Source organism: Phocoena phocoena, chromosome 6 (genome assembly GCF_963924675.1).
Source record: "Phocoena phocoena chromosome 6, mPhoPho1.1, whole genome shotgun sequence".
Taxonomy (NCBI): Eukaryota; Metazoa; Chordata; class Mammalia; order Artiodactyla; family Phocoenidae; genus Phocoena; species Phocoena phocoena.
In genome coordinates, this window is record NC_089224.1 from 66,160,329 (window position 1) to 66,180,330 (window position 20,002).

The 20,002-nt window shown below is 38.9% G+C and overlaps 1 protein-coding gene across 1 annotated transcript in view; it reads left to right on the top strand.

Annotated features, from left to right (window-relative positions):
- The window catches only part of CFAP95 (cilia and flagella associated protein 95), an 82,544-nt gene that overhangs the window by 37,566 nt on the left and 24,976 nt on the right, over positions 1-20,002 (top strand). The gene's annotated exons all lie outside the window — the stretch shown is intronic.

Consider the following 20,002-nt stretch of genomic DNA (forward strand, 5'->3'; position numbering starts at 1 on the left):
TTCCCATCAATATGCAAGCAATAATAATATAGTAGTCAATACTCATTATTTGTAGATTCTATACTTACAAATTCTCTTACTTGCTAAAATTTATTTTTAACCCCCAAATCAATACTAAGGGTGCTGTTGCAGTCATTAATGGATATACATAAAGTGGCAAAAAATCTGAGCCACCCAATGCACACATTCTCAGCTGAGGTGGAACAAGGCAAGACTCTGCCTTCTTGGTCCAACTCTCATACTGTATGCAAGTGTCCTTTTCATGGTCATGTATTTTTTTTGCATTTTTTTGTGTTTTTTGTTGGTGATTTTGCTGTTTGAAATGGCTTCCAAGTGTAGTGCTAAAGTGCTATCTAGTGTTTCCAAGGGCAAGAAGGCTGTGATGTGCCTTATGAAGAAAATAGGTGTGTTAGATAAGCTTCATTCAGGCATGAGTTACAGTGTGGTTGGCCATATTCAACATTAATGAGGCAACTATATAATGAATAAAATGTCTCAAACAGAAACACACATAAAACCAAGGTATGGGGCTTCCCTGGTGGCGCAGTGGTTGAGAGTCCGCCTGCCGATGCGGGGGACGCGGGTTCGTGCCCCGGTCCGGGAAGATCCCACATGCCGAGGAGATCCCACATGCCGCGGAGCGGCTGCGCCCGTGGGCCATGGCCGCTGGGCCTGCGCGTCCGGAGCCTGTGCTCCGCGACGGGAGAGGCCACAGCAGTGAGAGGCCCGCGTACCGCAAAAAAAAAAAAAAAAAACAAAAAAAAAAAACCAAGGTATGTATTGATTGGTTGATGAAAATGTTGTGACCAGAGGCTTGAAGGAACCTAGCTCTGTATTTCCTACAGAGCTAGGAAGGGGTTCAGGATTTGCTAATTCAGTGTTCACAGTGGCTTTATAGAATATTACTGTGAATAATGAGAATTGAATGTATAGCAAGAAACTACTATTCTTTACTGATACATAAATTTCTTTTGGGGGCAGCATGACTTGTTACTACAGAAACGAAATTTCCACTCATCTTTCTAAAGAAGACAAACTTTCATAATTTCTGTAATGATAAATAGATAAGTGATGAAATATAGGTACTTACAAGCATGAAAAAATTCTAAGTGTTGGATTGTGTATTATGAAGATATGAGTACATATCATCAGTGGAAATTTAGATGTTTTTGCTTCCTTTGAGAGCTATCTGGCATTAGAGCTAACCTGTTCTGCAGAGTCTGCCTAGGGTGGGGGTGGAGAGTACCCTAAATAATAATGCCCCACCCCATTTCATAGTCATCTGTTATAATTTTGGCCGGGTGTTTTAAACTGCGGGTTCTAATCTTCATTACTCCTGCAAGGCTGGCCTGGTCTGTGTCCCCTACAGCCTGCTGTAGCATCTCTTAAGTAGGCTGGAGGATCCACAGGGAGTATTCCCAGAATGATCGTTGAGGAGGTGGGCTTCTGGCTTCTATCAAGGTGATGAACTAAAAACATCCTACTGGCTCCATTTCTTGCACTGAAATCTAGAAATTCCAATAAAGACATGGGTAGACAGAATGAATCCAGAGGCAGACTTTGACAGCTATATCAAAACTCTGAGAAAATCTTTAGAAAATGATGCGCTAGAGCAGAAGATTGCTGAGGGATGGGATGAAGGGAGAAGAGAGAAGGCAGGGTTGAGGTCTCTACATGGAGACTTGGGCCAACCCAGGGTGAGAGCTGTAATCTCAGTGGGCCAGGCTTGGATAGGAGCTGAAAAAGGCTTATCTATTGCGTTTTCAAACTTGGATTATATGCTCCAAGTTGGATTTTTCTGCATTGATTTTGACTGCTGTTTTCAGCCCAGGACAGAAAATGAGACACCCAGGGCTTTACATAATAGAAATTTTGATGCCAGCAACCTACCTCCCTGCAGCTCTGACCTCAGCATTGAGATCTATAATGCCAGTACAGATAGCCAGGAGGACCCTGAGTTGTCTTCCCCAACTCCAGTTAGGGAAAGCAATCTCGGATATAGAGGAACTAGGCAGTATATCTTGAGGAGAAAGAAATGCCAGGGAAAATAAGTGCAGTTAAGCCCAGAGAAGTGCAGTAGAGGCACTCAACTCATATCTCCTATGCATACACTGAAGACACCAGCTAAGCCTCACTTTTCAGTGGACCACTTATGTGGTCATCAAAAGCAGAGGCACACATTAAAAAAAAAAAAAAAAAAGCAGAGGCAACTGATCGTCTTAGTAATAATACAGATGAATTCCAGGTCTTAAAAAAATATCATGACACATGTAAAGAACAAAAGCATCATGAAGAATGAAAAGATATAGGCAACCTATACCAGATGAAGTAGACCTGATGGAACAAATGTAATAGGAATTTAAAACCAATGGAACCGAAATTTAAAGCTTTATTACTTAGAGAAATAAAGACAGTTACAAAATAAAATAAAATAATAAAAATCAGGTTGACATTAACTTCCCAACAGCAACACTGGATGCAAGAGCATAATATTAAAATATTGAAGGAAAAGAATTTTGAACCCAGAATTATTTAAATGTGAGAGTCAAATAAAGATATCTTCAGGCATATGAGGACTGGTTTCAGACTTACTATCCTGCCACAGATAGCTACAGGACTGAGCAAAACATATTAGGCAACTGTTGTCAAGGGTTGGATAGCAACCAGTGTGGTTCTGTGCTCCTGAAGATGAGATGTGAGCATCACTTATGCACTGAAGTCACTTTTCCTGGCTGCAGCGCAGTGGGGTGAGCCCATGAGTAGAGCAGTGTTATTGTTGAGCTGGGAGATGGGAATAGGAATTTAGAGCTTCTGATGTAACTGGAATTTGTAGGATACAGTATTGGACAGAAGGAAGTTGTGTTTGGAGATGGGAACAGTAGTCTGCATGGGATTTCCCTCAGGTTCTTAGTCAGGGGCTGGGCTCTGCATGCACTATCAAAATAGTACATACTCCTGCTTTTAAAAAATCAAATAGAACTGTCTATAGTGTATTCTAAAATTTCACAATGGTACTCCTTCCTGCATGGTAGTATTGTGTAGTGGGCTTTAGGGCTCCATTACCTGCTTTCAAATCCTGGCCCTGCCGCTTACTAGCTGTGTGAACTTGGGCTAATTGCCTAACCATTTTGTACCTCATTTTTCTTCATCTGTAAAATGGGGATGATAATTATAAAGCCACCATGTTATAGGGTTGTTGTGACAATTAAGCAAGTTAATACATGTAAAACAGTTAAAATAGTAATTTGTACATACATGGTAAATGCTATGTAGATCAGCTGGGCTAGACACTTGGCAAACCCTTTTCATCTAGAAACACATATCTATCAGTTCAGGAAAATATTCTTTTTTTTTTTTTTTGCGGTACGCGGGTCTCTCACTGTTGTGGCCTCTCCTGTCGCGGAGCACAGGCTCCGGATGTGCAGGCTCAGTGGCCACGGCTCACGGGCCCAGCCGCTCCGCGGCATGAACCCGTGTCCCCTGCATCAGCAGGCGGACTCTCAACCACTGCGCCACCAGGGAAGCCCTCAGGAAAATATTCTTTATTTATTTCATTGATGATTTATACCCTCCATTTTCTCTGTTCTCACGTTTTGGAAATCCTTTATGTGGATGTTGGTTTGCCTGGCCTGGTTCTCTAATTTTCTCATCTTCTCTCTATTTTATATTTATCTTTATTGTCTACTTTACTCACTGTGTCTTCAACCCTACTATTGAGTTCTCTTTTTGTTTTCTGAATCCTTTCTGTTTTTATAGAATTCTTTTTTGTTGTTTGTTTCATGACTGAACTATCTTATCTGTGTGGGGATGTTAATAGTTTGTTTTCGTTAATTCTTTTCTTCATGCATCGTATCTATTTCCTCCAAGATACTTTTTATTAGTTTGCCTTTTATTTGTTTGCTTGGTCTCTATCTTCCATACTAGAAGCTTTCCTCAGATGTTTGGTAATTAATTCTTGGTTCTCTGTGCATGATTAAGAGATGAGGGTCAGAACCTGTGTGTGAAGCTTGTTGATTTGGAGCTTCCCTGGAGGAATCTAGGTGGGCCATTTTTTTTTTTTTGTAGAAGTCCTGGTATCAGTATTTTTAGTCTTTCCTCACGGACTAGTCACATTCCCCAGAGGAAGTTCCCCAAATTGCCCATCTGAATGGCGAAGGGCTGGTGCCTGTGTTCTTGAAGTGAGTAGGGCAATTGGCTAGGACATCAATATTAATCCTTCGTCGTGTATGGTCACCGAACTGTGTTGTTGGTCAAGAACTTTCTCTTTTTCCCTTCCTAGTGAATAAATTTCTAGTTTCCTGCTGGAGTAGGGGAGGGGCCATTATCCAGCAGTAGGGTGTGGAGGAGGAGCCCGGAGCTCATATTCTTCTCTAACAGCTGTCCCCCAATCCTCCTTTGCTGATTTGGGATTTATTCAGCTTTCTGCTAAGTCATAGACCAGTCGTCCATCTCTTGAGGTTCCAAAATTTATTTCTCTTGTCCCTTTTCTGTTCTCCTTGTTCTTGTGGGTTTATTTTTACTTTTTTGAGTAACTTTGATTTTAGTGGAGATTTTTGAGGAAGCAAGATTTGATGTGTACATTCAATCTTAACCCTGAAGTCGTTCAGTCTCATCTGAAATGTCACCTCCTCCAGAGGATGTTCTCCTTGTTCTTGTGGGTTTATTTTTATTTTTTTTTGAGTATCTTTGATTTTAGTGGAGCTTTTTGAGAAAGCAAGAATCGATGTGTACATTCAATTTTAACCCTGAAGTCATTCAGTCTCATCTGAAATGTCACCTCCTCCAGAGGACCTTCCCTTCCTATTGCCAGCCTATCTGATAGGTCCCTTGTGGGTGTTCATAGCACCATGTACCTCTTTTATCCTTACACTATTCATTTAGGTTGATGTTACTTATATTCTTATTTGTCTTTCTTTCTGAATTCAGTGCTCTGAAGCGCAAGGCTGTCGCAACTCTCCCCCAGTCTTAACAGAGAGCCTGACCTGCAGCAGATATAATTAATTTCTTGAATGAACCAGTTAGTTATTTCTGATGTTGAACAGCAAATTATAATGGAAAAGGGGTATGACTAATTCCTATTTTACTTGATTTAGGACTTTAAGGCCTGAAGAGCCAAAGTTGTTCTCAATTCTATTCTGGTAAATACATTAAATGACAAGGTCTTTTAGAAAATCAGCCCTTATTAGTTTGAAATGCTAGAATTACTTGTTTGTTTTACTTGATTCACAAGTATTAGCAAAGAAATAAATACATGAGCACCATCAACCAACCTCCACTAATTCCATATGTAATTCTTTCTTTCAGTTAATGTACACTGATTATAGGATGTTCCATACCATGGAATGCTGTGGTGTTTTATTTCTTATTTATTTTTATTTTTAAAAAAATAAATTTATTTTATTTATTTTTGGCTGCGTTGGGTCTTCATTGCTGCACGCGGGCTTTCTCTAGTTGCAGTGAGCGGGGGCTACTCTTCATTGCGGTGTGCAGGCTTCTCATTGTGGTGGCTTCTCTCTGTTGCGGAGCATGGGCTCTAGGCGCACGGGCTCAGTATTTGTGGTGCATGGGCTTAGTTGCTCTGTGGCGTATGGGATTTTCCAGGACCAGGGCTCGAACCCATGTCCCCTGCATTGGCAGGTGGATTCTTAACCACTGCGCCACCAGGGAAGCCCAATGTGGTGTTTTAGAATCTGCTGTCTTGAATATTAAATATTCTTTTGCTTCTTGCCAACTGTACAGCTGTAGGAGTTAAATGTCAACTTTAAAAGGCAACGAATAAAAATGAGTTTGCTCAATGGACCAAAATAATGTGCTTCAACTTATAAAAGAAAAGCTGTAATCATAATGTAAATTTAAGGTTACCTCAGTGGAAAAAATCAGAATATAGGTATAGCTTTGTTATTAAGGAGACATTAATCAGATGCATTTATCTTAATTTTAGATAACATCCATTATGTGGTGATGGCATTTGACAGTCTGTTTCTTTTCTCACATCTCAAGCAATAGCCCACCTACTTTATTTTGAACCAATGTGATGGAGACGCAACACTGTTCTTCCTTAAATTGGCGGCAAACATCTCAGTGGAACATAGTGAAAATCAGAACAACTAGAATGTTTGACACCACTGGACTTATCACTCCTCACCTAAACTAGAGAAAAGGGCTTGGTGGATAATTCCTTCTACATATGTCACAGATGGAGATAAATTTTAAACAAATCCAATATATGGAACAGTCAGGTTGAGACCAAAAGTGATATTGATGACTTACACTTTAAAAATGAGATCAGTATGCTTTGAGGCTAGATTGAACTCATCCAGAACTAGAGTTATTGCTTCTCTTGACAGTCGATCGCATCAGTGAGTTACCAAGAAATTGGCGTTGGCCAGTGATGGAAGGGGTGAAATCAAGGAGGCTCAAAGACCTCTTAGACATTAACAGTGCTCTTATGGTCTCAAATGGATACAGCTGCATGTTTAGGGGTCTCTAACACACATTACTTTTACTACATGGATAGAGACTTTAAAGTTGTAGAAAAGTAGTGAGGCACATTGCCTTTAAGGCACATAGGAAAAGTGGATTGGAACACGAAGATGTAAGTTAATTTAAGAGTCTTTCTTTGCCCTCCTACCTTGTTCTCAAGAATCCTCAAGGAACGTTCACTTAATTTGGAAGTACTCTTTATGAGGCATGGAAAACTCACTCACTAATTATCAGAAGGCTCCTCGATGTCTGATTATCTAATACAAAATCACATGATTTGTCTGTAGAACCAGACAGTTGTAGCTGATTTATTCTAAGAAGGTTTTCCACATATAGTATCTCTACTGTGTCTGTGACCATTTAACAAACAAAAAACAAGAAAGCAAAATGATAGAACAACAGAACAAAAACTATGTAAAGCAAATCCAATTTTGAAAGAGATATAGTATAAATATAATTTTAAGATCTTATTTCTCAGAAACCCTTATTTAAATATACATATATAACTGTATGTGGTCCTGGGATAATGGTTCACAGGAGAAGTTCTTTTTTTTTTTTTTTACTGGAAAAAGCCAATTGTGGCATAGAATATTTGCTGGGTGAGAAGCAGGTCCATGGGCTCCTGGGTCAGTTTGAGGTCAGCCCAGAAGTACTGACCACCTACTAGAGGATAGAGAAGAAGCAAGGTAGACCTCTCATAAGGTCAGCTCTAACTAATGTGTCCTGTCATTTTTGCTAAATTTCATTGCCTTCTGGTGGTAGTGATTAGTGTTTATTGTTGAAATTTTATGATAAATGTGCCTAGTTTCCAGAATCATCCAAACATTTATGTGATCCACATGACGGGAGAAGAAAGAAATTAGTAGTGTTTTAGATCACTGGGTAGCTTTCTGGACATAGTGTGGTTTTTAAGAAAGGGTGTAGGAAAATAGGAGACCTGGATTCTACTTTGGGACCTATACTAAACCTGCTATGTGACTTTGTGCTGGCTAATAACCCTCTCTGGGCTCCAGTTGTTTCCATCTGGAAAATGAGAGGATTGAACCAATTAATCTGTAAAGTCCTTTCCTGCTCTAAAATTTTATGGTTCTAAAGGAGAAAGGCATCTGTAGTCACATAAATGGACAAGTTAAATGCGGCCACAAAGTAGGTGAGGGGCTTCTCTGGTGACGCAGTGGTTGAGAGTCCGTCTGCGAATGCAGGGGACGTGGGTTCTTGCCCCGGTCCGGGAAGATCCCACATGCCACGGAGCGGCTGGGCCCGTAAGCCATGGCCACTGAGCCTGCGCATCCAGAGCCTGTGCTCCGCAACAGGAGAGGCCACAGCAGTGAGAGGACCACGTACCACAAAAAAAAAAAAAAAAAAAAAAAAAAGTAGTTCAGACAGTTACGTTTTCATTGTTGGCAGAGAGCACTTATCCATATGTGTGTAGAGTGATTGCCTCACAGCAGCAGTAGCAAGCTTAGGCCACAGTTTAAACTCTCTCAATTTACTCCTCTCACTGGAGCATTTAACATTTGCAAAACCTTTAGCCCTCTTCAGAGGAAAGGGACTGAATATGAATAGCAGGAGGTTTTTTTTTTGTTTTTTCTCAAAGTGCAAGGCATTTACTTTCTTTTCTACTCAGGGGCTTGTGTTGTGTCTTGTCTCTTGGTAAAATACCACCCAGTTGTTGGACATTTGTCCATAAGAAAAAGAGTTTAGAAATTGCCGTATGGTGATGGTGATGAGGATAACAACAAAGAAAATGTGGACAAGAGAATGGTGTGGTGAAAAGACTATGGAATGAGAATGAGACAGACCTGAATTCAATTCTATCTTTTTTTAATTTATTTATTTTTGGCTGTGTTGGGTCTTCGTTGCTGTGCGCGGGCTTCCTCTAGTTGTGGCGAGTGGGGGCTACTCTTCGCAGTGGTGCGGGGGCTTCTCATTGCGGTGGCTTCCCTTGTTGTGGAGCACGGGCTCTAGGTGCGTGGGCTCAGTAGTTGTGGTGTGTGAGCGCTGGAGTGCAGGCTCAGTAGTTGTGGCACATGGGCTTAGTTGCTCTGTGACATGTGGGATCTTCCTGGACCAGGGATCGAACCCGTGTCCCCTGCATTGGCAGGGGGATTCTTAACCACTGTGCCACCAGGGAAGTCCTTTGAATTCAATTCTTGATACCCTTTCTTTTTTAAAAAAAATTATTTTATTGAAGTATAGTTGATTTACAACGTTGTGTTAATTTCTGTTGTACAGCAAAGTGATTCAGATATATATATATCATACACATATATGGGTATATATATATACATATGCATATTCTTTTGCATATTCTTTTCCATTATGGTTTATCACAGAATATTGAATATAGTTCCCTGTGCTATACAGTAGGACCTTGTTTTTTAATCCATTCTATATATAATAGTTTGCATCTGCTAAACCCAAACTCCCAATCCATCCCTCCTCCTTGGCAAACCACAAATCTGTTCTCTATGTCTGTGAGTCTGTTTCTGTTTTGTAGATAAGTTCATTTTTGTCATATTTTAGATTCCGCATATAAGTGATATCATATAGTATTTGTCTTTCTCTTTCTGATTTACTTCACTTAGTATGATAATCTCTGTGTCCATCCATGTTGCTGCAAATGGTGTTATTTCTTTCATTTTTATGGCTAATATTCCATTGTATATAGATACCACATCTTTTTTATCCATTCATCTGTCGATGGATATTTAGGTTGTCTCCATGTCTTGGCTATTATGAATAGTGCTGCTATGAGCATATGGGTGCATGTATCTTTTTGTTGATTCCCCTTCTTATTTGTTGTAGGACCTTTTATTTCTGAGTGTCCAGCTTTCTTCTTTTGGATAACATTCTCTCCCCCATTCAGTGCAGTCCAGTTAGTCTGTATGATAAATGGGCTGATTCTGTTCTCCACTCCCACCTCCCCACAAACCCAAATGTTGGGCATATGACCCAGGCCAGGTCAATCAGAAGCACTCTAGGATAGTAATCAGAGTTTTCAGCAAGGTGCCCTCTAGTGCTCCAGGTGACAAGTTACAGAGGGCATCTTGCTGCTGCTAGTGGAGCATCTATCTGTAAATGAAGCTAAGCAGAGGTGTGGAAAAAGAGTTCTGATTATATTCTTTTTATGTGAGCTGGTATTTCCCCTTTTTTTTCTCATCATCAAGCTTGAATAACTTATGACTTGAGTAATACTAATAATAGCAAATACTTACATGGTGTTTATTATGTGCCAGGCACCATTATAAGAGTTTTACATGTGCTGACTTATCTACTCCCTTTAAAAACTCTGTGAGTTGGTTCCATCATCATCTACATTCTATGGAGGGGGGAAAAAAGGTACAGAGAAGTCAAGTAACATGTTCAAACTCTCACAGCTGGTAAGTAATAATGAGCCAGGATTTTAACTGAGACAGTCACACCTCAAAGTTCATGGTCTTAGCTACTCTACTAAGCTGCTTCTCTGAATGATAGATCAACTAAGACTCTGAATATCACTTTCCTTTGTAAACCCAGAGCTGATAATTGCTACATTTAGCCTTGAGCACCAAACTCTTGAAGGAAGTACTGGTGAAAGTGTGGTCACTTGTCTCCCGAGGTGGCCGCCAACAGTTCCTTCCCTCTCTGTACATGCATGCTACAGCTCCGTTGAAGAGGCAGAGGTTATTCTGAGCTGGCCTTACGACTGGCTTTGATGTTATGATCTGCTACCTTATGAAGGTAGCAGAACTGACGTCCTCAGACTTCTGAGTGCAGACCTTAAAGGGACTGGTAGTTGTTGCTTTCTGATTCTTGGACTCTAGCTAACATGCTATAAGTAACCCAAGCCACATGGTGGAGAACTAAGACACTGTATTTGACAGCTCCAACTGAGTTCCCAGACAACAGACAAAACCAGCTGCCAGCCATGTGAGTGAACTATCTTGGATATTACAGTCTAGTCAAATACCTGGATGACTGTAGCTCTAACTGACATCACATGGAGCAGAAAAACCACCCAGCTGAGCCCATCATCTTACATAATAATCAGAGATAATAACATGGTTGTTATTTTAAGTCAGGAACATTTAAGCCACAGCAATAGGTAATTAAAACAAACTTCATGTCTCTAACTACCATGATTACATGGCTACTTCTACCGTTATTTGGCCTATTGGTATAGTTTTGTCATTGCTAATCCATCAGGCATGCAAGCAGTTCAAACTTTTGAAACTGATGAGCTAATAAAACAAATGAGTGGTAAAGGTTTTCAAAATGTCAATGTCGTGTAATTTATATTTAATCCCATTTCCTTTTATCCCATGCCCATTAATGATGAGCCTCTATTACTAGTATTACTCTTTATAATATTGGAAATTTATGTGATTGTCATAAATTTATCATTATTTATAATTACTTAAAATAAGTCTTCAGTGGGTCCCAGTGGATAGTACTATGTTATGCATCTTTGAGCCACAGAGGTGGTTTCACAGGAATAAGAACTTTCCAGAATTACAGAAGTCTTTGCTGCTATCCATATTTAATTTGGTCCCATATTTGCTACTTACATAGTTAAATTATTACCCTAACATGTAAGAACAATATATTGTTTTCAAATGGCTTCCAAAAGTTATTAGGCCTGAAGAAATTATATTTGTGCCACATATCTGAGTTTATTCTTTCAACATAAACATTTAATGAGTGCCTATTATGTATTAGGAGTATAGAGACAAAAGACACCCCCATTCCTGAAGTAGCTCATTATCTCATGTATGAAACAGAAAATTAACCAGTCAATATTCATGTATTAGTAAGGAATATACTTGACTGAAAGTAACAGAAAACCTAACTAGTAGCAACTTGAATAATTAAGGAATTTGGTCTTCTAGCATGAAATATAAGGGAGTTCAAGACTGATGTGGCACCTAAACAATGTCACCAAGGATACAGGGTCTTTTTGTCTTTCTTCTCTACCAGCTTTGCTAGGTAGCTTTCATCCCCATACTCTCAAGATGGTTACTATGTCTCCCAACAGCAATCTGTTCTAGAAAGGAAGACGTGGGAAAACAAAGAGATAAAGGAAACCCTCTTCAGGATCTTCATTTTACATCTATTGGATAGATTGTGAGATGGCCACCCTTGGCTGGCCACCCTTGGCTACAAGAGTCTTCTAATTAGAGAAAGACAAGAGAGAAGGGAGGTTGGAATAGGGGTCGAATAAGCCAACTTATACCCTACAACATGCTAGGGTAAACGTAGTGATACCTGAGTTGAATCATGAAATGGGAGTTGGAGTTAGCCAGACCAACAGGAGAGAAGGGCACCCCGGGCAGAGGATATAGGCCATACAAAGGCAGGGAGGAGTGGGACCTATGATGGGCATACCTGGTTCACAGAGTACATGTTTGCACTGATGACAGCTAAAGGTGGAGAGAGATGCTGGGGACAAAGCAAGCAGGGCCTGAAAGCTATGATAAGGAATTTGGACTTTATCTTGCAGGCAGGAGTGAAAGGTTTTCAAGTGTGGTGTAGGAATGATCAGATTTGTGTTCATAAAGCAGACAACAGATTGGTAGGCACCTGAGACTACAGTCAGAAGACTGTTGAACTAATCAAGGCAAGATATAATAAGGTCCTGAGCTTAATGATGGTGGTGTGGAGGGAAAAAAGGGATCAGATTTTAGATGTATTAAAAGAGAGGAACAGACATTTACTGGATGATTGGTTAGTTATGAGGGTAAAGAAGAGTCGAGGTAGAATACCAGGCTTCTGGCTTAGGCAACTGGGGGTTAATGGGGCCATTCATTGAGGCAGTGAAGATGGGAGGAAGAGCAAATGTCAGATAGCAAGTGGATATTTGAGACTGGAGCATAAGAGAGGTCACTGACCCAGACCCAGCTGCTAATATAAATATCTTAACTAGTTCCTCTGCCTCCAGTCTTGTCCGTTTCAAACCGTTCTCCATCCAGCAGCTTGAATAATCAATTAAAATGCAAAGTAAATCATGTTCTTCTACTGTTTACTTAATATCATTGCAGTATTGTTTTTTTCTTCTAGTGTTAATGAGCACATACTATGTGTCTGGCACTGAGCTAAGGGCTTTCATACCTTATTTCATTTAATTCTCATTCTTTGAAATGGAGGCTGCACCTATCTCCATTACAAAGGGGTTCAGAGAGGTAAAGTAACTTTCCAAAAGTTCCTTACCTAGTAAGCACCAGAGCTGGGCTTTAAATTCATGTCTAGTCTGTCTGACTGCAGAGGCTGTGTTGCTCTTAACCACTATAGTACGCTGTCTTTCATGCTTAAGCGGATAGAGTGCTCCGTATCCTTCAAAGTACTTTCACATGCATTGTCCACTATCCCTTTCCTCCTAACATTCATTACAAGGTCATTTGGGTAAGTATTTTATTAATTGTATAGATGAGTAAATCAAAGCACAGAGGTAATAAAGGACTCCAACTCCTCATTAATTAATCCATCCCTTCTATAAATATATATAGATTGGATACTAATAAGGGAAATTAAGATGCACAGCATTTAAATTACTTGCTCAAGGCCCCATGACCACTTGGTTGTAAAGCAGAGACTAGAATCTCTGGGTTCAGAGCTCTGTGTTCTTGATGGGAGGGGAATACTGCTTCTAAACTGCTAGGGAACTAAGTCAGGGCTTGGCTTGGATCAAGAGTAAAAGCAGATTCAAATTATCCTCCACTTCATCTTTCCTCACCACCTCTTTCCCACTGGCTTCTTCAAGGGTGGTTTCTGATAAATAGTCCTGGCATTCAGCAGTTGTGGAAGAACTGTCAGATTTGGTCTTCGTGGCTTCCTCAGTAAATAGAAGGAGGAAATGACAGGGATATCCATTTTAGCTCAATATGAGATTTTTTTTTTTTTAAATGATGGTTGCTTGTCGAGAATGAGACAGAATTTCCCAGAGTGGCTGTAAGATCCCCCTTCCCTAGTACCACACAGAGTCAAGTAGAATTCGTGGCCCTCTGTGGCTGTACTCATTCTAAATAATGGATGCTGCTTCTACCGCTGCCAGTGATCGGATTAATTCCAAATTAATTCTCTACTTCTTTGAGTTACTAACTTAGATGCAGATTTTTAGGTGGGACCATCTGATTTGTTGAATAGATGTCACATGCCATTATTCTGGCTGCTGGGAAGGTGGGTAAGAAAATATCTGCCCCTTCTCTTGACAAAACAGAAAAGAATCAGTTAACCTTTAAAGTTCTTCCAGATTTAAGAAATGATTCCAGGGTACATCATCTTGTCCTAGATTTTGGTACATCATCTTGTCATAGAATCACATGTTACCACTGGTGTTATTGCAGCTCTAGGTATTTTAAATAATACCATGGCTTTAATGATAACTTCAATATCAGACTCCTATTCCTTTCTCATCTTACAAAACACCTTTAGTTGTTCTCTACCTTACAACTGTTAAAGGTTGAAGAGGGCATATGTGGCAAACTGTGGGTGGTGCTGGGTGAAAGCCAGCTGGCGAACTTCCAAGCATCCTTTCATGGTGGCATTATCTTGGTGAATTTACCAGCATCTGGTCTTTAGTTTTACATTTCCAGAAAGACAATTTTATCTGTGCTTCAGAATTTATCTGACTCATGGAAACTGACTTGTGCTCATTAAACTCACAAGAAAAGCCAGAATTCTAATTAGTTAATTTATAATGAGAAATAAAATCTTCAAGCACACTAGTCATGTCAGCCTAATAAAAGCATTCTCTCTCAGTAAAAAAAAAAACTGTATAGAAAGCCAAACTGTAATCAAATGGTTGCCAGTTTGCTTGGAATCAGAGTGAAGGGAGTTAGTTATATGATTACAATGATCAATGGCCTCAGACTTTGACCGCCTGATTGTAATAAGACTCTTTTGGTAGTAAGTGAGAGAAGGCACAATTAAAATTATCTTGGACCAAAAAGGGAGTTAATTAAAAACAGTATTGGAATACCTCATGGAACTCTGGGAAGGTCCATTGAAGAGCTGGGCTTCAGAGACTGCTGGAATCAGGACTAGAAAACGTCCAGGATTCTCTTCCTGTTGCCTTCATTTGCTCCCTCTGAGTGTAGGGACATTACATCCCATGGTTCTCATCACAGGAGAGTGACTGACCCTTTCCCATTGGTGTCTGTTAAGAAATCCCATGGGAGATCTCTGACTGACATGGGCTGGAGGCTGACATTTGGACCTATCAGCTATGGATAGTGATGGAGTGGTAGAGGAGGGCCACATGGCATAGACTTGCTCCTGTGGCTCCAGACATGAATTAAACTCATTGTTGGCTGCCATAGGTTGGATTGGAGCCCTGACATTGATATACTCCAGCTCTCTTCCTATAACCAGAGAGGTCTATTTATGAGCCAGAGCACCTCTTCCCCAGGATATGCCTAGAACCAATGCCTCTCTTACCTTTCTCCCCTTTTGCTCTCCTGAGTTTCTCTGAAGGCCATTTCTCTTCTAATGGACTCGATCTTTCCTTCCTTATATTATTTATTTGGCTACAACTTTAAGCTGATATCTAAGAGGAAGATCCATGTTGGTTTTTCATATTTTTATTCTCAAAAGACAAATTTGATTAAATATATCACTTAAAGATTGTTACCCCCTTCTTCAAATTTATAAAAAAAGGAAGGGGGAATCACAAAGAGTTTATAAGTAACTGTAACTGACTGAAATTCATCATTCAGTGCTGTAAAAGTTTCCATTTGGTCAAGCTACATTGCCTTTTCAAAAAGATAATTTAATAATCTTCTGCCTCTATTTACTTTGAATTCTCATTGTGGTAAATCGATATCTCTTTATATTTTATTTTTATTGCTTTATTCATTTAGTAAATATTTTTCAGTGCTACCTTGTATCAGACTCTGTGCTGGGAGGTGAAAATAAAGAGAGGGAGAAGAGCCTGAACATGGGGAATAGGTTTCTGCCTGTGAGAAACGCCTGATGAGTGAGTTGAGAGATGCCGGATGCTGGCTTGCAAGGTCAGCCTGCCTAAAGCAAACTCTGATATTTGCCTGATAATTATATCATTTGAGTCATAACTTTAGATGAGAATAAAGCAGGGAAACAAGTTCGTTGTCATCTATTCACACTTAAACATTTTAAGATGGAATATTTCCATATAAAATACTTTCAAACACCCATCTACTCATTATCCAGTTATAATGTAACTTAATATTTTTACCAAATTTGCTTCATAATTTTTTTGAGAAATGATTTATCTAGCCATCCATATATCCACCCTACTGATGAACATTAATTTCCAAAATTTCACTATTACAAATAAGGCTTCATTGAGTGTCTGTATACTTGTCTCCTTGAGTATATATGCAAGGGTTTCTTTATACTCAGAAATAGAATTGCTGGGTATTACGATATGTGCACCTTCAATTTTGAAAAATATTGCCACCAGTAGTGTATGAATATGTTTATTGTTTCATATCCTTATCAACATTGTAGAAAATTTTTCCTTTTTAACAGTCTAATGGATATAAAATGGTACATCATTGTTGTTTTACTTTGCATTTCACTAATTACTGAATTTAAGACTGAATTTTAAGCCTGAATTTATTTTCAAATAATAATTAGCCATTCTAATTTCTTCTACTGTGAATTGGCTAGTTATTTAAAAAATCCATTTTTATGGGATTTTGTCTTTTATTGATTTATAATAATTTTTTATTCTCGGTACTAATCTTGTTTTGGTTAATTTTGTAATACCTTCTTCTAGTCTATACCTTCTCTTGTAACTCTGTTTATACTGTCTTTTTAGCAATAGGACTTTTAAATTATAATTTAATCAAGACCTATATATAAAATGTCAGACAGTAAACCTTTTAGAAATTATATATGTATATACATATACATACACATATGTAACATACATTGAGTCATCCATCATAAATAAAGGAGTTATTTTATGTCCTTTAAAAATTTTAATAAATTTTCTCCATAAATGTCAATCTTACATTAGTTGTATTCCTATTGGAAGCTTAGAGATTTTATTGCAATTATAAGTGGGATTTTACCACTTTAATTACACTTTCTAATTTCCTGTTGCTGGTGTATTGCTATGATATTTTTGTATATTGATCTTGTATCCAACAACCTTCCTGGAACTTGCCTCCTTTTATGATTTGTAGATTCTCATGGGTATTCTAACATACAACCTTATCATCTGTTGGAAAGTGAAAATATTGTTCTTCCATTGCAGTTTTCTTCTTTTCTTCTTTTTCTTATTTTATGGTATTTGCTAGAATCTCTAGTACATCTGAATAGAAATGCTGATGGACTTCTGTGACTATTTGGGAAAACGTTTCTTGGGAGGATTTTCATCAGCTTAGTTTTGATTTTCATTTACTGTTTTCTTCTCATAGTAATGTTGCACTTTGCTGTTTAAGTATGTTGAATTTTCTTGGACTAGTAGCAATCAGGTAATTGTACAGAGGGGGAATGAGAAGGTTGGACAGTTTCCTCAATATCTTGGTTCAAGAGTGCCCTCTTCTGTTGAATCAGTGAAGTGAACTTTATTTAATTAATGGCATCTTTTTTGGAAGAGTGGTGGTTCTAGGACCCTTAATTTCTGGGCTTGATTTCTTATTTTTCTTTACGTTGTTAGTCCCCAGAGCAGTGCCTTCCCAAGACTGCTGTTATAGTCTTGCATACTTTCCAAGTCTTTTTCTTGGAAAGTCAATGTTCAAATCCTCTAGTCTTAGACTTGTTCTCAGTATTTTCCCATTAGGGAAGGATGTCGTCTTTTTTTTTCTTCCCCATGTTATTTTATTTATTTATTAACAGCTTTATTGGAGTACAATTACTTTGCAATGGTGTGTTAGTTTCTGCTTTACAACAAAGTGAATCAGCTATATGTATACATATATCCCCATATCTTCTCCCTGTTGTGTCTCCCACCCACCCTACCTATCCCACCCCTCTAGGTAGTCACAAAGCACCGAGCTAATCTCCCTATGCTATTCGACTGCTCCCCACTAGCTACCTATTTTATGTTTGGTAGTATATATAAGTCCATGCCACTCTCTTACTTTCTCCCAGCTTACTCTTCCCCTTCCCTGTGTCCTCAAGTCCATTCTCAACATCTGCGTCTTTATTCCTGTCCTGCCCCTAGGTTCTTCAGAACTATGTGTTTTTTGTTTTTTGGTTTTTTTACATTACATATATATATATGTTAGCATACAGTATTTGTTTTTCTCTTTCTGACTTACTTCACTCTGTATGACAGACTCTAGGTCCATCAACCTCACTACAAATAACTCAATTTTGTTTCTTTTTATGGCTGAGTAATATTCCATTGTATATATGTGCCACATCTTCTTTATCCATTCATCTGTCGATGGAAACTTAGGTTGCTTCCATGTCCTGGCTGTTGTAAATAGAGCTGCAATGAACACTGTGGTACATGACTCTTTTTGAATTATGGTTTTCTCAGGGTATATGCCCAGTAGTGGGATTGCTGTGTCGTATGGTAGTTCCATTTTTAGTTTTTAAGGAACCTCCATACTGTTCTCCATAGTGGCTGTATCAATTTACATCCCCACCAACAGTGCAAGAGCATTCCCTTTTCTCCACACCCTCTCCAGCATTTATTGTTTGTAGATTTTTTGATGATGGCCATTCTGACTGGTGTGAGGTGATACCTCATTGTGGTTTTGATTTGCAGTTCTCTAATAATTAGTGATGTTGAGCATCTTCTCATGTGCCTCCTGGCCATCTGTATGCCTTCCTTAGAGAAATGTCTATTTAGGTCTTCCACCCATTTTTGGATTGGGTTGTTTGTTTTTTTGATATTGAGATGCATGAGCTGCTTGTAAATTTTGGAGATTAATCCTTTGTCAGTTGCTTTGTTTGCAAATATTTTCTCCCATTCTGAGGGTTGTCTTTTCACCTTGTTTATGGTTTCCTTTGCTGTGCAAAAGCTTTTAAGTTTCACTAGGTCCCATTTGTTTATTTTTGTTTTTATTTCCATTTCTCTAGGAGGTGGGTAAATAGGATCTTGCTGTGATTTATGTCATAGAGTGTTCTGCCTATGTTTTCCTCTAACAGTTTTGTAGTGTCTGGCCTTACATTTAGGTCTTTAATCCATTTTGAGTTTATTTTTGTGTATGGTGTTAGGGAGTGTTCTAATTTCATTCTTTTACACGTAGCTGTCCAGTTTTCTCAGCACCACTTATTGAAGAGGCCGCCTTCTCTCCATTGTATGTTCTTGCCTCCTTTATCAAAAATAAGGTGACCATACGTGCATGGGTTTATCTCTGGGATTTCTATTCTGTTCCATTGATGTATATTTCTGTTTTTGTGCCAGTACCATACTATCTTGATTATTGTAGCTTTGTAGTATAGTCAGAAGTCCAGGAGACTGATTCCTCCAGCTCCGTTTTTCTTTCTCAAGATTGCTTTGACGGGCTTCCCTGGTGATGCAGTGGTTGAGAGTCCGCCTGCCAATGCAGGGGACACGGGTTCGTGCCCCAGTCCAGGAAGATCCCACATGCTGTGGAGTGGCTGGGCCCGTGAGTCATGGCTGCTGAGCCTGCGCGTCTGGAGCCTGTGCTCCGTGACAGGAGAGGCCACAACAGTGAGAGGCCCGCGTACTGCAAAAAAAAAAAAAAAAAAAAAAAGATTGCTTGGCTATTTAGGATCTTTTGTATTTCCATACAAATTGTGAAATATTTTGTTCTAGTTCTGTGAAAAGTGCCATTGGTAGTTTGATAGGGATTGCACTGAGCCTGTAGATTGCTTTGGGTAGTAGAATCATTTTCACAATGTTGATTCTTCCAATCCAAGAACATGGTATATCTCTCCATATGTTTGTATTACCTTTAATTTCTTTAATCAGTGTCTTACAGTTTTCTGCATACAGGTCTTTTATCTCCTTAGGTAGTTTTATTCCTAGGTATTTTATTCTTTTTGTTGCAATTGTAAATGGGAGTGTTTCCTTAATTTCTCTTTCAGATTTTTCATCATTAGTGTATAGGAATGCCACAGATTTCTGTGCATTAATTTTGTATCCTGCTACTTTACGAAATTCACTGATTAGCTCTAGTAGTTTTCTGGTAGCATCTTTAGGATTCTCTATGTATAGTATCATGTCATCTGCAAACAGTGACAGTTTTACTTCTTCTTTTCCAATTTGGATTCCTTTTATTTCTTTTTCTTTTCTGATTGCTTTGGCTAAAACTTGCAAAACTATGTTGAATAATAGTGGTGAGAGTGGGCAACTTTGTCTCATTCCCGATCTTAGTGGAAATAGTTTCAGTTTTTCACCATTGAGAATGATGTTGGCTGTCGGTTTGTCATATAGGGCCTCTCTTACATTGAGGTAAGTTCCCTCTATGCCTACTTTCTGGAGAGTTTTTAACATAAATGGGTGTTGAATTTTGTCAAAAGCTTTTTCTGCATCTATTGAGATGATCATATGGTCTTTCTCCTTCAGTTTGTTAATATAGTGTATCACATTGTTTGATTTGCATATATTGAAGAATACTTGCATTCCTGGGAT